This window comes from Aegilops tauschii, chromosome 2, assembly GCF_002575655.3.
Source record: "Aegilops tauschii subsp. strangulata cultivar AL8/78 chromosome 2, Aet v6.0, whole genome shotgun sequence".
NCBI classification, from domain to species: Eukaryota; Viridiplantae; Streptophyta; class Magnoliopsida; order Poales; family Poaceae; genus Aegilops; species Aegilops tauschii.
The window spans coordinates 516,390,282-516,413,629 of NC_053036.3; positions in this window are offsets into that span (position 1 = coordinate 516,390,282).

Genomic DNA, 23,348 nt, shown 5'->3' on the forward strand with positions numbered 1-23,348 from the left:
GCATGCTTGCACACGTTTCCTCTCTGTGAACCGTCTCGGATTATGGTGCATATCGCAAACGTTTGTGTTTTACCAACCGTGTGTGCCGTAACAACCTGGAGAGAGTAATTTCACCGTAATTTAATTGATGCTTTTCCAAATTGTACCAGATTTGGATTTGAATTTGAATGTATGCTACAGCTTTATTCATATCCATCAGGTTCAAACAACCAATGCATTATTCGATTCATAGGTACATATGTTCAAGAATTACATAAGAACCAAATAAAGAATGATGAACCACAGTTGTATACTTCTACTATTAAAGACGGTAAAAAAAGAGGCGAAATATATTCTGGTTGCTGAACAAGGTGAAGCGGAATGCCCATATTGTGCCCTCTTCCATGCAGAAGGCACGCACGACTCTAGTCCAACCCCCTGTGATGGCCGACCGCCCATCCTTCACGGTCTTCATGAAAAACATCTAGATAATCATCATGTTCTGGTAGAAATACTTTAACCTTTGCATGCCCACCAATCATGTAGTTTGAGAGGTAATCTTGAGTAAACTGCTTTGGCAACCACTGCAAAGGAATAAGATTTCAGACATTGTCATCTAACACAACTCATTATGGGCAGTAAAAAGAAGGCTGCAGAGTTCTTACTTACCATCCTGCAGTTCACTGTTGTCTTGGATAAAGTGTAAACAAATAGTTTAATTGCCATCTTTGGACCCATTTTACTAACAATCTTTATCAGCTTCCTCACTTGATGATGGTTCATCGATATCTCATTGCCCCATACGTAGAAAGGGTCGAAACGCGGATCTTTACCAATGGCATATGTACCTAAAAGCACCAAGTTAATATTAGAAGCTAAACAACAATGGCACAATGATGTAGTACAACACTCTTTTATAATATGGCTATATACATCCTTATGTGGTAGTCCATTTGAAATCTCTAAAAAGACAAATATTTAGGAACGGAGGGAGTATCTTATAACATCCAATATACTCACATATTAGATGAATTAACATCTTATATTATGGGTCGGAAGGAGTTTAGTTCGTTCTTAAAAATTATATGCTGCTGTATCCACAGGTTACAGTTAGTTTGAGCTAGTTCGGGCTCAAATAGCCCTAAAGTATATCTAAACATGAGGGCTAGTTTGAGCTAGTTGCATCTATAACCCACCCAAAAAAACTAGTATCCAACCCAAGAGGTGCTAATTGGAGCTAGTTCTCCTAGTGCATTTATTGTCAATCTAACCCTGCCATCCAAACAACTCTTTGGATGGAGTTAGTTCAGGGTTAGTAATGAGCTAGAAACTAACTCTAACCTCTAGCTAAGTTGAGTATCCAAACAGGGTTGTGTTATTGCCGTTGCTGCTGCTGCTCTTCTACGTATATCTAGACATCATTAGAACATTAATGTAACACTCTTCCTTGTTGCTATGTAGCCTAGGATTGCATATTTAGACATTAAGTACAGTGCATGTTGCTATGTAGCCTCAGATATATTACATATGGCCCTAGTTAACCTAAGGAAAAATGGGTTGCAGATATATTCAGTTAAAAGTCTGATTCACCAATTAGTCACTTATCAGCCACCGCCCTATATGGTACCAGCTACGGATATCCTGAATAGTGAGCAGATATAAGCCATGGGATGAAACTAACCTCGATGGAAAACAACAGTCGTTCCCAAAATTGTCCTGTGTAGGTACATCAAGAAGCATGTTAAGCACAACAGGCTAAACATCAACCAAAATTACACATGACAGACAAAATAATCTCCAAAAGATAGCTTCAGTGTGCAGGTTTAAGCACGCTAGTAAAGCAAAACAAGTAGTGGAAAGGTGTGCTAACTGCAACAGGCCTAACATTTAACAACAAGCAAACATGGTCATTCAAACTAGTATTGTGCCGGTCTAAGTACACTGGTTATGGTTAAATAAAAATGGAAAGGCGTGTTAACTACAAGATGCAACAACCAAATGTAGTCATTCATAGTGGTATTGTTGAAACTGGTACTGATGAAATTGAACTGCACAGTTCATACTTGCACATATAGAACATCACGTTGTGAATAACTGGAATAAACAAGGCTTCGGCATACTACGAACAACCAAAGATAGCATTTGAAATTGAACATATGCTAACTACAAACAACCAAACAATCAAAAAACTTTAAAAGAGGCATATGCTAGCTATAACAGGCTTAACAGCAAGCAAATATATGCATTCCTATCGGTATGTTTAAAACTGGATTGATGAAATGTACCACACAGTAAATAATTGCACATATAGAGCATCACATTGTGAACAACTGAAATAAACAAATCATGGGTTTCCTCACTTGTCACAGATGGGCTCGTTCCCGTGGGAAGAGCACGGAACCTGGATGCGCCCCATGTTGTCGCAGATGGGCTCCTTCCCTTTGGAAGAGCACAACTGTAGGGTGCCCTCCCTGATGTCGTAGACGGGCGCTTTCCCCTTGGAAGAGCAGATGGGCTCTTTCCCCTTGGAAGAGCCAGAGAGGGTGCCCTCCTCGTGGTCGCCATCGATGAGGTCTGACTTGGAAGCTGTGGATCCCAAGCCAGCGTCGCAGAACGTGTCCTTTAGAAATGACAAAAGGGGCTCGATGGCGATGTAGAATGGCAAATTGTTGTCAGCGAGCCAGAGGAGATCGGCGGCGGGGCCATGGATGAGATCGACGGCGGTTGAACCCGAGGGGTTGGGGGTGGGCCACTTAACCTGTGACACAGCCTGCCTCAGGGCGTCGCTGTCGATGACCTCGATGTCGTAGCCGGCGGACGAGACATGCCCGCATACTCTAGCCTGCTGCTTGAGTGTCTGCCGCCAGTAATGGTCGTCAGCTTCCTCGGCGACGTCAGGCGAAGAGACCGCTATACACCTCTTTTGGGCCAGTCGCTCCTCGAGCTCCACGGGAAGCGTAGCCGGGCTTAGGCTGCGATGCTATGGAGTGGGGGTGGGGATGGGGATCTGTAGGAAAGGGGGCGTTTGACAGGCGTCATCTAAGAAACTCAGGGCGGTCTAGGTATGGAGATCGGTGGGTAAGCTGCACGGGCAAACCGGCAGATGTTGGCAATGGAGGCCTTGCGGCGGCGGCAGCGGTGGCGGGGACTTTGCTAGGGTTTCGAGCGAGGGAGGGTGTGTGTGTGTGTGTGTGTGTGTGTGCACGCCCGAGGAGGTTTTGGTCTGTGTGTGTGTGTGCGTGCACGCTCGAGGAGGTTTTGGTGTGTGTGTGTGTGTGTGGAGGGGGGCGGGGCGCAGGGTGTTTGAGGAAATGACGCGGGTACTGAAAATTTTACTACGCGGGAGTGAAATGCCGGGCTATTGAAAATTTTGATGATAGTGCATCGCACACGGTCCGGAGATAACAACCGTGTGTTATGAAAAAGAAAAACCCTCGAGGCGGGCAGATATTTTCGATGCAGGCAGGATTGGGAACAAGAAACATCGCACACGGTCCGGAGATAACAACTGTTTGTTATGAAACAGAAAAACGCTCAAAGCGGGCAGATATTTTTGAGAGGGGGAGCCTCGTGGAGCCCAATGTACTGTGCGGATGTGTGCGTGACAGGTGCACTGGCGTGGCACACGGTTAGTTTGAGTGAACCGTGTCTGTTGCGTCATCCGACTTGTCTAATGTTCATAAATTTGGCGAAAAATGACGCGGGAGAGGGTCAGAACACGAACACACTTGCATGTGGACCAAATTTATGTATCAAAAGGTGAAGGAAATATGCCCTAGAGGCAATAATAAAGTTATTATTTATTTCCTCATATCATGATAAATGTTTATTATTCATGCTAGAATTGTATTAACCGAAAACATAATACATGTGTGAATACATAAACAAACATAGTGTCACTAGTATGCCTCTACTTGACTAGCTCGTTAATCAAAGATGGTTAAGTTTCCTTACCATTGACATGAGTTGTCATTTGATTAACGGGATCACATCATTAGGAGAATGATGTGATTGACTTGACCCATTTCGTTAGCTTAGCACTTGATCGTTTAGTATGTTGCTATTGCTTTCTTCATGACTTATACATGTTCCTATGACTATGAGATTATGCAACTCCTGTTTACCGGAGGAACACTTTGTGTTCTACCAAATGTCACAACGTAACTGGGTGATCATAAAGGTGCTCTACAGGTGTCTCCGAAGGTACTTGTTGAGTTGGCGTATTTCGAGATTAGGATTTGTCACTCCGATTGTCGGAGAGGTATCTCTGGGCCCACTCGGTAATACACATCACTATAAGCCTTGCAAGCATTGTAACTAATGATTTAGTTGCGGGATGATGTATTACGGAACGAGTAAAGAGACTTGCCGGTAACGAGATTGAACTAGGTATTGAGATACCGACGATCGAATCTCGGGCAAGTAACATACCGATGACAAAGGGAACAACGTATGTTGTTATGCGGTTTGACCGATAAAGATCTTCATAGAATATGTAGGAGCCAATATGAGCATCCAGGTTCCACTATTGGTTATTGACCGGAGACGTGTCTCGGTCATGTCTACATAGTTCTCGAAACCGTAGGGTCCGCATGCTTAAAGTTCGGTGACGATCGGTATTATGAGTTTTTGTGTTTTGATTTACCGAAGGTAGTTAGGAGTCCCGGATATGATCACGGACATGACGAGGAGTCTCGAAATGGTCGAGACGTAAAGATCGATATATTGGACGACTATGTTCGGACATCGGAAGTGTTTCAGGAGGTTTCAGACATTTACCGAAGTACCGGGGGGTTACCGGAACCCCCCGGGTATTGGGCCTAATGGGCCTTAGTGGAGAAGAGGAGGGGCGGCCAGGGCAGGCCGCGCGCCCCCTCCCCCTCTAGTCCGAATTGGACAAGGAGGGGGGCCTTTCCTTCCCCTCTCTCTCCTCCTTCCCCCTTCTCCTACTCCTACTAGGAAAGGAGGAGTCCTACTCCCGGTGGGAGTAGGACTCCCACCTCGGTCATATCGTAGCGGTGCTTAGGCGAATCCCTGCGTCGGTAGCAACATCATCACCGTCATCACGCCGTCGTGCTGACAGAACTCTCCCGTGAAGCTCTAATGGATCGGAGTTCGCGGGACGTCATCGAGCAGAACGTGTGCTGAACTCGGAGGTGCCGTATGTTCGGTACTTGGATCGGTCGGATCGTGAAGACGTACGACTACATCAACCGTGTTGTGCTAACGCTTCCGCTTTCGGTCTACGAGGGTACGTGGACAACACTCTCCCCTCTCGTTGCTATGCATCACCATGATCTTGCGTGTGCGTAGGATTTTTTTTGAAATTACTACGTTCCCCAACAAAAGGGTGGTTTGATTTTCAAATACCAAATGCAACTTCGATGTGGCACCTCTCTCGCAAAGCGCACGGTATTGCTTGCTCCCACCCTCTCATGTCGGCACGAAGGGAATCCTAAGCTATGAATGCATGCCCCCTCCCCCTCAACCGAGGTTCACCTAGCAAAGTGCGAAGTAGCTAGCAGCCCCCCTCCTCCCTCGTGTCGGCACGAAGGGAATCCTAAGCTATATATGAATGCATGCCCCCCCAGCCGAGGTTCACCGTAGAAAAGTGCGAAGTAGCTAGCAGCCCCCTCCCTCGTGTCGGCACGAAGGGAATCCTAAGCTATGAATGCATGCCCCTCAACCGAGGTTCACCTAGCAAAGTGTGAAGTAGAGCTAGCAGCCCCCCTCCCTCGTGTCGGCACGAAGGGATTCCTAAGTTATGAATGCATGCCCCCCAACCGAGGTTCACCTAGCAAAGTGCGAAGTAGCTAGCAGCCCCCCTCCCTCGTGTCGGCACGAAGGGAATCCTAGCTAAGCTATGAATGCATGCCCCCCCAACCGAGGTTCACCCTAGCAAAGTGTGAAGTAGCTAGCGGCCACCCCTCCCTCGTGTCGGCACGAAGGGAATCCTAAGCTATGAATGCACATTCCCCCCCCAACCGAGGTTCACCTAGCAAAGTGCGAAGTAGCTAGAAGCCCCCCTTGTGTCGGCGCGAAGGGAATCCTAAGCTATGAGCATGCCCCCTCCCCCACAACCGAGGTTCACCTAACAAAGTGCGAAGTAGCTAGCAGCCCCCACCCCCCTCGTGTCGCCACGAAGGGAATGCTAATTAAGCTATGAATGCACGCCCCCCCAACCGAGGTTCACCTAGCAAAGTGCGATGTAGCAACCCCCCCCCCCCCCCCACACACACTTTCAGTCGGCGGGCCAGAGAGGCATATATCTCACCAAGATGGATCGTAAAACGGACCAAGAATAATCCACCTTGGTCGTACAACCTCTCTCTTGTTGTTGGTCAAAGTGATGTCCATCCATGCGACCCCGGAGATGGGCTAGCTCGCCAATAATCACACAAGTAGCTAGTCCCCGAAGGCAACCACTACATGTGTGTGGCCCAAACATATGTATGGAGAGGTGTGTTTTTGAGTAACAACGAACAACTTTGATGTGGCACCGTGATTTCGAACTAGAAATCCCCACACCGAGTGAGGGTTAGGTTGACGATGCATATGTATGTTACACCACACTTCAAGCCAACGACGGGGATTCATATATGCATGCATGCGTGCATAGTATATGCGCTCAAACTTAATTAGGTTTGAATCTCACCATGACCTATACTACGATAACACTAACCAAATGAAGGATCCGCCATGGTAACCTATCTTGTTGTTGGTCAAGGTGATCATGGATGTCCACGCGGGCCCACGAATATATAGGCTTGTCGCCGATAACCACGCGAGGGAGTGTATCGTTCAAAGGCAACCACTACATGCATATGTATGGCGGTGATGCGTGCATGCATGTTTGAATACACAACATTGATCTGGCGCGTGTGTCAAAAATCATACACTAGCTCCCCACACAGAGCGAGATCGGTTCATGATGGTGTCGTTGTACTAGCCACTTCGACTCGGTGGGAGGGATTCATGCGTACACATGCATATGTGTGTGCTCAAAGTGCATCATGCATGTCAGCCCAGAACAAAAATAATAATCCCCTCCTAAGTCAAATTAACCTCTCCTGTTGTCAGGCAAAAAGAAGTGATGGACCAAGTGGGCCCACAGATGGAAAGCATCGATATCGCTGATAACCGCTTAAGTGGGTGCGAGAGGACAACCACCACCGCTTTGCATGTGGGCCAAACATATATATGTTGAATACCCAAAATGCACAACTTTGATGTGCCACATGCCTTAAAAACTGTAAACCATGCACCCACAGAGAGCGAGGTTCATATCAAGCGTACTACATATGATGGTCCCCTTCCCCCCTCTTCACCGCATACTATATGCTCCTGCCGTAATATATGTACAACCCAAAAAAATCCTCATCGATGGTGAAATTAATTAACCTCTCCCGATGTAGGTCAAAGTGATGCATGCATGCATGCATTAACGATGGCCTCGTGGGCCCACAAATGGAAGCGTCACACGTGAGTGTCCTAGCTAGGATATATATGCATGTGGCTCAAAAAGGTGTTGTGTGATGTTTGAATAACCAATTTCACAATTTTGATGTGGCACGTGCCTCGGTAACCAAAAAGTCCCGACACTGAGTGAGGTGTACTTGTTCACGGACGCATACGTATAGTATATATGCTAGTCCCCTCCCACCTCTTCGATGCGTACTATATACCACCATAACACAAACAAAAAAGATTATACCTTGCTGGTCAAATTAACCTCACTGCCGACTGTTCGTCAAAGTGATGGACGACGACCTCGCGGGCCCACAGAAAGCGTCACATGCAAGTATCGAGTGTCGTGTAGGACAACCATCGACTACATGTGGCCAAAACATTTATGTATGAAAGGGTTGTGTAATGTTTTAAATAACGATTTCACGACTCTGATGTGGCACCAGCCTGCCTAACAAAACGGCCAACCCACACGTTGGCTCACAACTCGTAGTGTACTGCGAGCCACCCGCCACCCCCAGACGCACACACCCACACACACACCGCGAATCCACCGCAACTACGATGCATGTTAAATTAATTATCCCGCGGTGAACATACATGTTACCAAAGGAGGAACGTTTTAATTTCAAAAAATTCACAGAGATCATTAAGACGTTTTAATACATTGATTGATTTTCTATGGGTATAATGTGCAAAAGTCAAATTTGAGCTACATGCACACGTGACAGTGCATCTAAATGGATTGCAAAAACACATGTGTCTCACTGGGTGCATGTTTACTCCCCGTGCAACAAATTTCAAACATTGAGAATTTAAATTCTAGTACATCCAAAACTTATTTGAAGTTCATGAAACTTATCGTGTTGTCATATGGACCTCAATACAAAGTGGCATTGTACCTTTTTTTGTCAAATTTGAGACCAGTTTTGATGTAATCTTTATCTAATTACAGACGAGAGATAATTAATAATTGGGCACCAATATCCCAAACGGATTATTTATTCGAACCGTGAGCGTTAGACCAACAATGGATACGTGCCATGCTTCGGTTAAGCAATAAAGCGGCAGCATTAATCATCCAAATAGAAAAATAATATACGTGCCGCCACGCGACCCGTGTGGCGTGCGAGCACGCGTGAGTTGACGGGACGCATGCGAGCAGTCCGCCGCGCGGGCAGACGGGGAGGCGTGCGTGCAGGTGTGTGAATTGACGGAGGCATGCTCGCTGCGCAGTGTCATCGGGAGGCGTGCGAGTAGCTGTGTGAAACTTTGGTAGGCATGCCAGCAGTCCGGTGCGCAGGCTCACCAGGAGGCGAGCCATCGGTTTGACCGCCGCCCGCCTCTCTCCCACAACTCCCACTACTCCATATTAATGGTTCGCCCGAGCGGCCGCACCCCCATCCTCGCTACGCACACACAATCCTCTCTCTCCGCTTGCAACCTCGACGCCGCTCTCAGTCCTCAAAGCCGTCAGTGTATGAGGATGCCGCCGAAGCGCCCCATCGAAGGGAGTGGCGACGCCGGGGCTGCTAAAGCACCGGAGCACGGCGTGGAGATGGAGACAGAGGTTGCCGTCACCGCCGGCGAGTTATCGCTGCACCCTGACGTCGTTGAGCTTCCACAGTCGGAGGCGGAGTTCCACACCGACTCCGACGACCACTCCGGCGATGACTCCGACGACGACGGACAGCTGGTTAGTCATCTATACCCATTTATGTGTCAAATAGATCATAGGGTTTCTCTGGTTACTCCTGCCTCCCCCTTTTTGGAATAGAAATCATGTGGTTATGTTCTCCCAATCCATGAAATCTGAGTAAGTTTCATTAGATCCGTGTAGTGTATTGATTGTTTGAATGGTACAGGTGATAAGTGATTAGTTGTTTCATCTGTGCAAATGATTTCTGCTAGTAATCCGACTAGGGTTAGTGTTCGTGCTAATAATTCCTAGCCAGGACTTGACAATTGATTTTGAATGACCTACATATGTTTGTGCCATTATTTTCTTCAAGATTGGTCTATACATAGACGACTGTGCTTAAAATCGAACCATAATATCTGAATATGTATAAATAAATAGCCATAAATTTCTAATCCTACTTCACGGCATGTAATCAGTGATTTGATGCCAAATTTGTTTTACTATATGTATAGGTGTTGTCTAACGATGTGGACAGCGAGGATGAAGATGCCCAGAGGAGCTACAAGAGACGAATCCTGAGGGAGCTTTATGCGGGAATGCATAACAGGCGTATTAGGACCTGGAACGACGACTATGGATGCCCATTTTGCAACCACAAGATTCATGACGCGTATCTAAGTGTTCTTGCGCATGCAAGAGGACGGGCCATTGGCTCCTTCAAGCAGAAGTATTCTCGGAGGGGTGGCGCATGGCGCGTACGCCGAGTACCTGGAGAAGCTTCAGGATCGTGCCGGCCGCATGTGAGATGAGATGTGGGATGGATCGAACTATGTACGCTTGAGTATGCTTAATGACGGTTGAACTATGTACTTATGGTTGAACTATACTTATGTACGCTTATTATCTATGTCTGAGTATGTTAAATATTTCACCAAATTTTGGTAAAAATTACAACGGGGAACCAATAAACCAGGACGGAGGTAGTACGTCAATCACACACGGTTCCCAAAATTGGAATAGTGTGCAATGACTATCATTTTGCCTGCTGCGTCAATCACACACGGTTCGCTCTAGCAAACCATCGCCCCAAAATTCTTTGTGGGACAGAAAACACTCACCACCCAATTCAAAAAAGAAAACCCTCACCATCCCCACATCACAAAAACCCTCATCCCGCCCGCCACCCACCTCGGCCCCTCCAGTATGTTCCCCATTCACACCTGCACAAGCTCCTCCGCGTCTATGCCATGGCACCGCCTATCGCGGCGGTAAACACTTAGCTTGACGCCTGCCGCCGCCGCCAGGCTGTCGGCAAAGCCCACCGCATTTTGCCACTTCCGCTTGCCGCCGCCTATCGCCATCGACTTTCTCGACGCTGCTCGCGGTCGACCCAGCTCCGCTCGGTTGGGGAATCTGCCATACTGAGGGTTCTTTCTCATGGACGACAAGGTAACTAATTTAACGAGATATTATCTCATCTCTTATCCCAGCTCATCTGCCTCCTTTAATCACCCGGCGGAAATCGCCGTGAATTCATTTTTATTCGAGCTGATTTGAGTGTTTTCTTTCATTCATAGAATGTACAGTGCGCCGATACTTCAGGACTTGGCGACCGCCGCCAGAGATTCCATCTCATCGTACCAGATAACTTGAGGGCGCGCGCGGTATGTTCAATCTCACCCTAAATCGGTTGGCATGGCCTACTTTCCTGAACATATTCTAAATATTGCTACATTTGGGTAAAAGGTGCCACATGCACCATATACGTCAAAGGGGTTTTTTCCCCTCTTCTTTCTATATTAGGCAAATTAATGATGTATTGTTCTTTCGATTACTCTCATATTTCCATGACATCATGTTTACCCTATCTGTTTAATTATAGACTTTTGTCCTTTGATTTCAACTGCGGTAGAGTTCTTTCAATTTGGGCCCATATTTGCATGTTACCATATTTTCTTTAACAATCCTACCATTTTCTGCAGGACATCCCTCGCTATGCAACAGATTGTGTAGTGCATAATTCTTCCCTTTACATACATCAAGGCTCCACGAATGTCATACTGCGCACAAACCATGGATTTACAATCGTTGCTACTGTAAGACTTGATGAACGTGGTGACTCCTACTTTGGCACTGGCTTTTGGAATGAAATTGCAAAGTTTTATGTACTGAAAGTTGACACTAAAATTGCACTGCACATAGAAGGGCCTGGTCATGAGATATATGCTAACTTCCCCGACAAAATCATCTGTCCAGACTTTGTTTGAAGTAATTTTTCTTTTCAACTATCTGCATATGTTGACTTACCCAGCAATGTCAAATGAATTGTGTAGTATTTAAGCACAATTGTTATTCCCTTATCTTACTATATTCCTACCTAATAACTTCTAGTTACCAATACACTTTTCTATTGCCCTGTTTTAACTAAATATTCCCTGTACTCCCATTTCTATCAGAAAGCACCGCTGACAAGGAGACTCCGGAGGTGGAGAACGGGGCTGCCAACAAGTGGAGGTGGGCGAGCTAGAACCGCAAGCGACTCCAGCAGGCCTAGACCTAATCAGCAGCCTCCCCGATGATATGTTGAGAGTCATCATCTCCCTCCTCCCAATCAAATATGGGGCGCGGACAACCCTCCTTTCCCGGCAGTGGTTCCCCCTATGGAACTCCAGCCCTCTTGACCTCATCGACACCCACGAGCTCTGCCATGGCTATCGCAAAAGCTTGGATGCGTTCTCCAAGATCCTCGGCAGTCACCTTGGCCTAACCAAAGGCCTTAGAATGGGCAAGTTCCATTCCAACGGCAAGGATCGAGCCAAGCTTGACGACTGGTTCCGATCCCCCGCCCTAGATCAGCTCGAGGAGCTCACTTTTGATGATGGGCATATGCAATCGCTGCCAATGTCTGCACTCCGCCTTGCGCCCACGCTGCGCTCGCCAAGTTCAGGAACTGCCATTTCCCGCCCCTTAATGACGCGCCCGCTCTTATTCTACCACGACTGAAGCACCTCGAGCTCGTCGCCATCTGCCTCTCAAAGGGTGACATGGAGCGCCTACTCCGTGGCTGTACTACACTCGAGTACCTTCGTCTTCAGGCGATCAATGGGTTGAGTACCTTCCACATCACATCCATGACTCTCCGGACTATTTATGTGTGTTGCTGGTGCGGCAGGAAGACATCACAAAAGGTGGACCATGGTATGGTCATCCAGGACACACCTGCACTTGAGTGATTACTTGTAGTTGATCAAGAAGGTCCAACAAGAATCAATGTCATTTCTGCGCCGAAATTGACAGTGGTGGGCTACTCGTCTGACAAATACTACAAACTTGTTATTGGATCCACACCCGTTCAGGTACAACAGCCGCCTTCTACCTCTCCTTCTACAAATTAACATTATTTCTAATTTTTAAGATGTTTGTTCGTCTGTCATTCAGAAAATGATTCCGACAAGCTTGACCCCAAAACTGTGCACAGTGAAGGTCTTGGCACTAGAATCTATCGGGCCCGACCTGGAGCAAGTTTTCAGTTTCCTGAGATTCTTTCCGTGCCTGGAGAAGCTATATATCGAGGTGATGTTCCTTTCCTGTTAAATGTTAACCATAAGGGAGTTCAATTTGTGACACCTTTTTCCAAGTTTACAATGACAATGTACTACGATTTCTGAAGGTTCTTTTGGAGGATTTCAGTACATACATGCCCCCCATATTGGTTGCTTGATCCATATGGTTACAATCAATAATCATTTCTCCTTTCGATTCATCTGTACTAGTTTTCTTAGGGAACTTTTCATCCACTCCAACCCCTTGTGAAGAAGGCTACATTTTTCTAGAATGTAATCAAATGCCCATGTTAATCATGTCAGGTCGAAGATGGCATGTTAGTGCATTTTACAAATCCTGCAAACCAAATAGCTAGTCCTGTAGTAATGTTCAAAACTGCATGTAGGCACTAACACGTTTTCTTCTTTTGCAGATAAGATTAGGCCTAGTGGTGGACAATGTGAAACAATATAACAATCACGTCGAATGCCTAGATATGCATCTCTCAAAAATTACTTTGAACTCCTACCGAGGGACCTTACTGGAGATTATATTCGCCAGGTTCTTTGTTCTCAGAGCAAGGGTGCTGAAGGAAATGAGGGTTGCCCTACATTTATTTCGCAAAAAAGAATGGTCTGTTGATCAGCGCCGGCGCCTGCGGCAGAATGGAGTAGGCTCCAAAAATGCTGAATTTCATTTTGGAACTTCAGATGACAGAGTAATCGGAAGTCATCGGGTCAACCCCATACATGACTTCTCAGTGGCTGACCCCTTTGCAAAAATTGTGAGGTTTCGAAGCCAGACTTAGAAGCGGTGATATTAGTTTGAACCTCTCTGATATCCATGTTCGGCGCATCAGCGCAAGCGTTTGCAGCTGATGAGCTGAATTTCATTTCTAATATCAGTTTGAACCTTGTAATCTTCGAATTTGAGCCATATAACTCTAGAATTTGAACCTTGTAACATTTCGAGCTTTTGTGGTACAATCGTTGAAATGGCATTGTATGAGACTCGTATATTGCTAGCACTATTTTAACCTTAATATGCAATGGTCTTAGATTTTATTAACCATTCTCGAATCAGTTTACCTTGTCGATCTCACAGCACACGATCTGTATAGCTAACTCGACTGCGATCTTCGACATTATTGCACACAGTTGGTTTCTTCCATCGTGTGCACTGTAGAGCGCAGAATTAATTATCGCACTCGAGTGTCCACGCCTGGGGTGCGGTGTTGTCAAGCGTGCACTGGATTCTGGAATCCTCCACTATGAACGCCGTGACAAGACGTGACGATTACAGGCCGGCCGGCCCCCATTTATTATTTCAGCGGCCATTTAACCTACCGTTGTGTCTCTTCAACCTTTCGATCGTGCCCCAACATTGCAAGAAGCACACCCACCACGAGAAATTCTTAGAGGGTATCCTGCACGGCTCTAATGGTGCTCTGAGCAGCCGCCGACAACGAGCAGCAGTTCACCATGCGTGCCATGGTGGACACCCACAGAAGGTGCATGGACCTCTCGGTGGTGTACACCAACGACCCGGTCTGGGCAGAGCACTCCATCCACATCATGGAGCTGTTGCTTGCCGAGGAGAAGTACAAGGTGGTCGGGTTCGACCTCGAGTACACCCGCGCTCGTGTCGGGTCTCGTCCCAAGGTCGCCGTCGCCCAGATGTGCGTGCGCCACCACGTCCTCGTCTACCACTACTGCCTGGCCACAAGGTCTTGCAAGCGTTTCGCCAGGTTTGTCAACAGCCCCCACTACATGTTCGCTACGGTGGACATCACCAACTATGTAAAGGCGCTCGAGAGTTCGGGCATCGCCTGCCAGAATCTTGTCGACATCCAGGGCCAATACAAGATCTGGGGCAGCAAGGAGCATGAGAAGCACTCACTGGTTCACCTCGCCGAGGCCATCATCGATCCCTACTATAGAGACATGAAGGATTCGTGCAACAAGGACAAGCGTGCCTGGCACTCGGCTTGGATGGAGAAACTCGACAAAGCTCATGTCGTGTACGCGGCCAAGGAGGCGTACGAGCTACGACATGTATCGGCGGATTGTTGACATGAGGAAGTCCCTCCTTCCCCAAAACAGCCAGGGATCCAGCCGGAAGCAGAGCAATGGCAAGCGTCGTCGCAACAATAAGTAGATGATTAGATCCTCGTTTCTCCTACTTTAGTATGCATGTAATTGCTTACTTAGTGTGTGCAAATGTTATGTGTGTAGTCACTTGTGTAATTGTATGCTTAATTTGGTTATGCAATGCTGTCTTTTTAAGTATATATGTTGATGCTCTGTAGACAGAGCATAGATGGTGTGCGGACAAAGAAAATCACATCGCACACGGACTAAACAATGGAACCCGTCGGTGATGTTTTCATCAATCACTCACAATTGTATACCAGCAATCGTTTGCTCACAACACACATGTCTTATTAGCAGCAACCGTCTGTGTTCTTATCGGTCTTCAGACACATTTCTGATTACATACCTGTTTGCCGCGTATCACACACATCTTGTTAAGTTGAACCGTTTCTGTTCTCATGTCTCAACACAAACATTTCATCCGAGTGAACCGCATGCCATATATCGCACACACCTTTGATCTGGCTGACCGTTTCTTTTGTGTTGCCTAATCACAATCAGCTCATCCGAGTGAACCGTATGCTCTGTATTGCACACCCCTCCATCTGGCTGTCCGTTTCTTTTGTTCCTCCTCATCACAAACAGTTCATTGAACTAAACCGTATGCCTTTCATCGCACACGCAACTAAAACCTGAACCGTGTTTGATGCATCCGTCATCGCAAACATTTTACACATTTTTGACGGTTTTCATACAGCACCGTCTGCGATTATGGCATCGCACATAGTTTCTCGAAGGGTCTCTGATCGTAGTGTCGCATTAGCAGCATCCTGCAGTAGTGAACATTCATATGCGTGTTCAGGAAGAAGAAGAAAAGCACAAAGATGTCATCTCCTATAGCTAGCTAATGTACCATGCTAAAGATCATACATACTTTGGGCGAGCGAGCGTTGCCTCCGGTGAAGAGGAAAGCAGCGGGGCAAGACCAAGTGTCTTGGCAAGTCGAGTTAGGCAAACCGTTGAACGCTGGGAGGCGGTCCTGACGGCCCTCGACTCGGACGAGGGCAGCTGAATGATACATCCATTTTGGATCATGCTTTTATATTGATATTTATTGCATTATGGGCTGTTATTACACATTATATCACAATACTTATGCCTTTTCTCTCTTATTTTTATAAGGTTTACATGAAGAGGGGGAATGTCGGCAGCTGGAATTCTGGACTAGAAAAGGAGCAAATATTAGAGACCTATTCTACACAAGTCCAAAAGTCCTGAAACTTCACGGAGAATATTTTTGGAATAAAAAAAAATATTGGGTGAAGAAAGCACCAGAGGGGGACCACCAGCCAGCCACAAGGGTGGAGGGCGTGCCCTACCCCCCTTGGCGCGCCCCCATCCTTGTGGGCCCCCTGGCAGGTCTTCGATGCCCATCTTCTGCTATATGGTGTGTTTTGACATGGAAAAAATAAGAAGGAAGCTTTTGGGACGAAGCGCTGCCGTCTCGAGGCGGAACCTGGGCAGAACCAACCTAGGGCTCCAGCGGTACTGTTCCGCCGGGGAACATCCCTCTGGGAGGGGGAAATCGAAGCCATCGTCATCACCAACGATCCTGTCATCGAGAGGGGGTCAATCTCCATCAACAACTTCACCAGCACCATCTCCTCTCAAACCCTAGTTCATCTCTTGTATCCGATCTTTGTCTCAAAACCTCAGATTGGTACCTGTGGGTTGCTAGTAGTGTTGATTACTCCTTGTAGTTGATGCTAGTTGGTTTATTCGATGGAAGATCATATGTTTAGATCCTTAATGATAATTAATACTCCTCTGATTATGAACATGAATATGCTTTGTGAGTAGTTACGTTTGTTCCTGAGGACATGGGAGAAGTCTTGTTATAAGTAATCATGTGAATTTGGTATTCGTTCGATATTTTGATGAGATGTATGTTGTCTTTCCTCTAGTGGTGTTATGTGAACGTCGACTACATGACACATCACCATTTTTTGGGCCTAGGGGAAGGCATTGGGAAGTAATAATTAGATGATGGGTTGCTAGAGTGACAGAAGCTTAAACCCTAGTTTATGCGTTGCTTCGTAAGGGGCTGATTTGAATCCATATGTTTCATGCTATGGTTAGGTTTACCTTAATTCTTCTTTCGTAGTTGCGGATGCTTGCGACAGGGGTTAATCATAAGTGGGAGACTTGTCCAAGGAAGGGCAGCACCCAAGCACCGGTCCACCCACATATCAAATTATCAAAGTAACGAACGCGAATCATATGAGCATGATGAAAACTAACTTGACAACAATTCCCATGTATCCTTGGGAGCGCTTTGCTTTATATAAGAGTTGCTACAAAAAGGAATGGGCCACCTTGCTGCACCTTATTTACTTATGTTACTTGTTACCCGTTACGATTCATTTTATCACAAAACTATCTATTACCGATAATTTCAGTGCTTGCAGAGAATACCTTGCTGAAAACCACTTGTCATTTCCTTCCGCTCCTCGTTGGGTTTGGCACTCTTACTTATCAAAAGAACTATGATAGATCCCCTATACTTGTGGGTCATGAAGACTCTTTTCTGGCACCGTTGTCGGGGAGTGAAGCGCCTTTGGTAAGTGGAATTCGGTAAGGAAACATTATAGTGTGCTGAAATTTACTGTCACTTGTTACCATGGAAAATTATCCTTTGAGGGGCTTGTTCGAGGTATCTTCACCTCGACCGGAAGAGCAAAGAGTTGCTCCTCAACCTACTGCACCTACTCAAAATATTTAATATGAAAATCCTTCGGGTATGATAGAGAAACTGCTAGCTAATCCTTATGCAGGAGATGGAACATTACATCCTGATATGCACATAATCTATGTGGATGAAGTTTGCGGATTATTTAACCTTGCAGGTATACCCGAGGATGTTGTCAAGAAGAAGGTCTTCCCTTTATCTTTGAAGGGAAATGCATTGACATGGTATAGGCTATGTGATGATATTGGATCATGGAACTACAACCGATTGAAATTGGAATTTCATCAGAAGTTTTATCCTATGCATCTGGTTCATCGTGATCGGAATTGTATATATAATTTTTGCCCTCGTGAAGGAGAAAGTATCGCTCAAGCTTGGGGGAGGCTTAAGTCAATGTTATATTCATGCCCCAATCACGAGCTCTCAAGAGAAATTATTATTCAAAAAATTTATGCTCGGCTTTCTCATAATGATCGATCCATGCTTGATACTTCTTGTACTGGTTCTTTTATGAAGAAGGATATTGAATTCAAATGGGATTTATTGGAAAGAATTAAACACAACTCTGAAGATTGGAAACTCGACGAAGGTAAGGAGTTAGGTATAAACCTTAAGTTTAATTGTGTTAAATCTTTTATGGATACCGATGCTTTTCGTGATTTTAGCACTAAATATGGAGTTGACTATGAGATAGTAGCTTCATTCTGTGAATCATTTGCTACTCATGTTGATCTCCCTAAGGAGAAATGGTTTAAATATCATCCTCCCCTTGAAGTTAAAGTCGTAGAACCTATCAAAGTTGAAGAATAAACTATCACTTATATTGTTCCTACTGCTTATATTGAGAAACCACCTTTTCATGTTAGAATAAAGGATCATGCTAAGGCTTCAACTATGGTTCTTAAGAGTTATACTAGAACACCTACACCCCGTGAGAAAATTAAAGTTGAACCTAGTATTGCTATGGTTAAAGATTTCTTGGTCGATAATATTGAAGGGCATGTTATTTATTACTGTGATGAAGCTGCTAGAATTGCTAAACCTGATACTAAAGATAAACATAGACATGTTGTTGGCATGCCTGTTGTTTCTGTTAAAATTGGAGATCATTGTTATCATGGCTTATGTGATGTGGGTGCTAGTGTGAGTGCAATTCCTTTTTCCTTATATAAAGAAATTATGAATGATATTGCACCTGCAGAGATAGAAGATATTGACGTTACTATTAAGCTTGCCAATAGAGATACTATATCACCAATTGGGATTGTTAGAGATGTTGAAGTCTTATGTGGGAAGATAAAATATCCTGTTGATTTTCTTGTTCTTGCTTCCCCACAAGATGATTTTTGTCCCATTATATTTGGTAGACCTTTCTTGAATACTGCTAATGCTAAGATATACTACGAGAAATATATTGTTATTGTTGGCTTAGGGGATATGTCTCATGATTTTAATTGCTCTAAATTTCATAGACAATCCCATGATAAAGAATTGCCTAGTAAGGATGAAATTATTGGTGTTGCTTCTATTGCCGTGCCTCCTACTAATCCTTTAGAACAATATTTGCTAGACCATGAAAATGATATGTTTATGAATGAAAGAAGGGAAATAGATGAAATATTATTTAATCAGGGGCCTATTTTGAAACACAATTTGCCTGTTGAAACCCTTGGGGATCCTCCTCCACCCAAGGGTGGTCCTGTGTTTGAGCTTAAACAATTACCTGATACTTTGAAATATGCTTATCTTGATGAAAAGAAGATATATCCTATTATTATTAGTGCCAACCTTTCAGAGCATGAAGAACAGAAATTATTGAAAACTCGGAAGAAGCACCGTGCCGCTATTGGATATACTCTTGATGATCTTAAGGGCATTAGTCCCACTTTATGTCAGCACAAAATTAATTTGGAGAATGATGCTAAACCAGTTGTTGATCACCAACGACGGTTAAATCCTAAGATGAAAGAAGTGGTAAGAAATGAAATACTGAAGCTTCTGGAGGCAGGTATAATTTATCCTATTGCTGATAGTAAATGGGTAAGTCCTGTTCATTATGTCCCCAAGAAGGGAGGTATTACTGTTGTTCCAAATGATAAGAATGAATTGATTCCACAAAGAATTGTTAGAGGTTATAGAATGGTAATTGATTTTCGCAAATTGAATAAAGCTACTAGAAAAGATCATTACCCTCTACCTTTTATTGATCAAATGCTAGAAAGACTATCCAAGCATACACATTTTTTCTTTCTAGATGGTTATTCTGATTTCTCTCATATACCTGTGTCAAAAGATGATCAGGAAAAGACCACTTTTACTTGCCCTTTCGATACCTTTGCTTATAGATGTATGCCTTTTGGTTTATGCAATGCACCTGCTACTTTTCAAAGATGTATGACTGCTATATTCTCTGATTTTTGTGAAAACATTGTTCAGGTTTTCATGGACGACTTCTCCATTTACAGAACTTCTTTTGATGATTGCTTGAGAAACCTTAATCGAGTTTTGCAGAGATGTGAAGAAACTACTCTTGTCGTGAATTGGGAGAAGTGCCACTTTATGGTTAATGAAGGTATTGTCTTGGGGCATAAAATTTGTGGAAGAGGTCTTGAAGTTGATAAAGCTAAAGTAGATGCTATTGAAAAGATGCCATGTCCTAAAGATATCAAAGGTATAAGAAGTTTCCTTGGTCATGTTGGCTTCTATAGGAGGTTTATTAAAGACTTCTCTAAAATTTCTAGGCCTCTCACTAATCTCTTGCAAAAATATGTTCCTTTCATTTTTGATGATGATTGTATAGAAGCATTTGAAATACTTAAGAAAGCCTTGATTTCTGCACCTATTGTTCAGCCACCTGATTGGAATTTACCCTTTGAAATTATGTGTGATGCTAGTGATTATGTTGTTGGTGTTGTTCTAGGATAAAGAGTTGATAAGAAATTGAATGTTATTGATTATGATAGTAAAACTCTAGACAGTGCCCAGAGAAATTATGCTACTACTGAAAAAGAATTTTTAGCAGTTGTTTCTGCTTGTGATAAGTTCAGATCTTATATTGTTGATTCCAAAGAACTATCCACACTGATCATGCTGCTATTAAATATCTTATGGAAAAGAAAGATGCTAAACCTAGACTTATTAGATGGGTTCTCTTGTTACAAGAATTTGATTTGCATATTATTGATAGAAAGGGAGCTGAGAACCCCGTTGCTGACAACTTGTCTAGGTTAGAAAATGTTCTTGATGACCCACTGCCTATTGATGATAGTTTTCCTGATGAACAATTAGATGTCATAAATGCTTCTCGTAATACTCCATGGTATGCTAATTATGCTAATTACATTGTTGCTAAATTTATACCACCTAGTTTCACATACCAGCAAAAGAAAAAAATTCTATGATTTAAGACATTGCTTTTGGTATGAGCCACATCTTTATAAAGAAGGAGTAGATGGTGTTATTAGACGTTGTGTACCTGAGCATGAACATGGTAAGATCCTACACAAGTGCCACTCCGAGTCTTACGGAGGACACCACGCTGGAGATAGAACTGCACATAAGGTATTGCAATCGGGTTTTTATTGGCCTACTCTCTTCAAGGATGCTCGTAAGTTTTTCTTGTCTTGTGATGAATGCCAAAGAATTGGCAATATTAGTAGACGTCAGGAAATGCCTATGAATTATTCACTTGTTATTGAACCATTTGATGTTTGGGGCTTTGATTATATGGGACCTTTTCCTTCCTCTAATGGGTGTACACATATTTTAGTTGCTGTTGATTACGTTACTAAGTGGGTAGAAGCTATTCCAACTAGTAGTACTGATCGTAACACTTCTATTAAGATGCTTAAAGACGTTATTTTTCCGAGGTTTGGAGTCCCTAGATATTTAATGACTGATGGTGGTTCGCATTTTATTCATGGTGCTTTCCGTAAAATGCTTGCTAAGTATGATGTTTACCATAGAATTGCATCTCCTTATCATCCGCAGTCTAGTGGTCAAGTAGAATTGAGCAATAGAGAGATTAAATTGATTTTGCAAAAGACTGTTAATAGATCTAGAAAGAATTGGTCTAAGAAACTTGATGATGCTTTATGGGCTTATAGAACTGCTTACAAGAACCCTATGGGTATGTCTCCGTATAAAATGGTATATGGAAAAGCATTTCACTTACCTCTCGAACTAAAACATAAGGCATATTGGGCTATTAAGGAGCTCAACTATGATTTCAAACTTACTGGTGAGAAGAGGTTATTTGACATATCCGGCGGAGCTGTTCTGCCGGGGAAACATCCCTCCGGGAGGGGGAAATCAAGGCCATCGTCATCACCAACGATCCTCTCATCTAGAGGGGGTCAATATCCATCAACACCTTTACCAGCAGCATCTCCTCTCAAACCCTAGTTTATCTCTTGTATCCGATCTTTGTCTCAAAACCTCAGATTAGTACCTGTGGGTTGCTAGTAGTGTTGATTACTCCTTGTAGTTAATGCTAGTTGGTTTATTCGGTAGAAGATCATATGTTCAGATCCTTAATAATAATTAATACTCCTCTGATTATGAACATGAATATTCTTTGTGAGTAGTTATGTTTGTTCTTGAGGACATGGGAGAAGTCTTGTTATAAGTAATCATGTGAATTTGGTATTCGTTTGATATTTTGATGAGATGTATGTTGTCTCTCGTCTAGTGGTGTTATGTGAACGTCGACTACATGACACTTCACCATGATTTGAGCCTAGGGGAAGGCATTGGGAAGTAATAAGTAGATGATGAGTTGCTAGAGTGACACAAGCTTAAACCCTAGTTTATGCGTTGCTTCGTAAGGGGCTGATTTGGATCCATATGTTTCATGCTATGGTTAGTGTCGGATTTCGGGTTCCGCAAACCCTTGTGAGGTTTGAACTCTAGGGTGCGTGCGAAGAACTCGTCCTCCCCAGTCTGCCTACTCACTAATCTCACAGCCTAGCTCGACGAACTAAATGGAAAAGAGACACAGCAGTTTACCCAGGTTCGGGCCACCTTGCGGTGTAAAACCCTACTCATGCGTTGTGGTCGATTGGCCTCGAGGGGCTGAGGATGAACTAGTACAGTGGCGAACAACCTCAGGAGGAGAGGTGTTCTTGGGCTCGAGTGAGCTGGTGGATGTGAGGGTGGAATGGATCCTCCGTCCTATCCTATGGTGGTGGCTAAGTCCTATTCATAGTGGCCTTGGTCCTCTTCTGAAATGAAGGTCGGGAAGGGATCCCACAACGGCCGAATTCGAAGGGAGACAACTAGTACAAGCTATCCTGACAAAAGTAGTCTTTGCCTGCAAAAGCCTCTGGTCGTGACGCCGTGGTGGGCTCGGCGATGATCTCCATCCTGCTGCTACCTCTTGAGCATGCGTTGGTTTTCCCTTGAAGAGGAAAGGGTGATGCAGCAAAGTAGCGTAAGTATTTCCCTCAGTTTTTGAGAACCAAGGTATCAATCCAGTAGGAGGCCACACGCAAGTCCCTCGTACCTACACAAACAAATAAGAACCTTGCAACCAACGCGATAAAGGGGTTGTCAATCCCTTCAAGGCCACTTGCAAAAGTGAGATCTGATAGAGATGATAAGAAAATATTTTTGGTATTTCTATGATAAAGATTGAAAGTAAAGATTGCAAAATAAACGGCGACAGAAATAGCTAGTTTGCAGGAGATTAATATGATGGAGAATAGACCCCGGGGCCATAGGTTTCACTAGTGGCTTCTCTCAAGATAGCATAAGTATTGCGGTGGGTGAACAAATTACCGTCGAGCAATTGATAGAAAAGTGCATAGTTATGAGAATATCTAGGCATGATCATGTATATAGGCATCACGTCCGCAACAAGTAGACCGACTCCTGC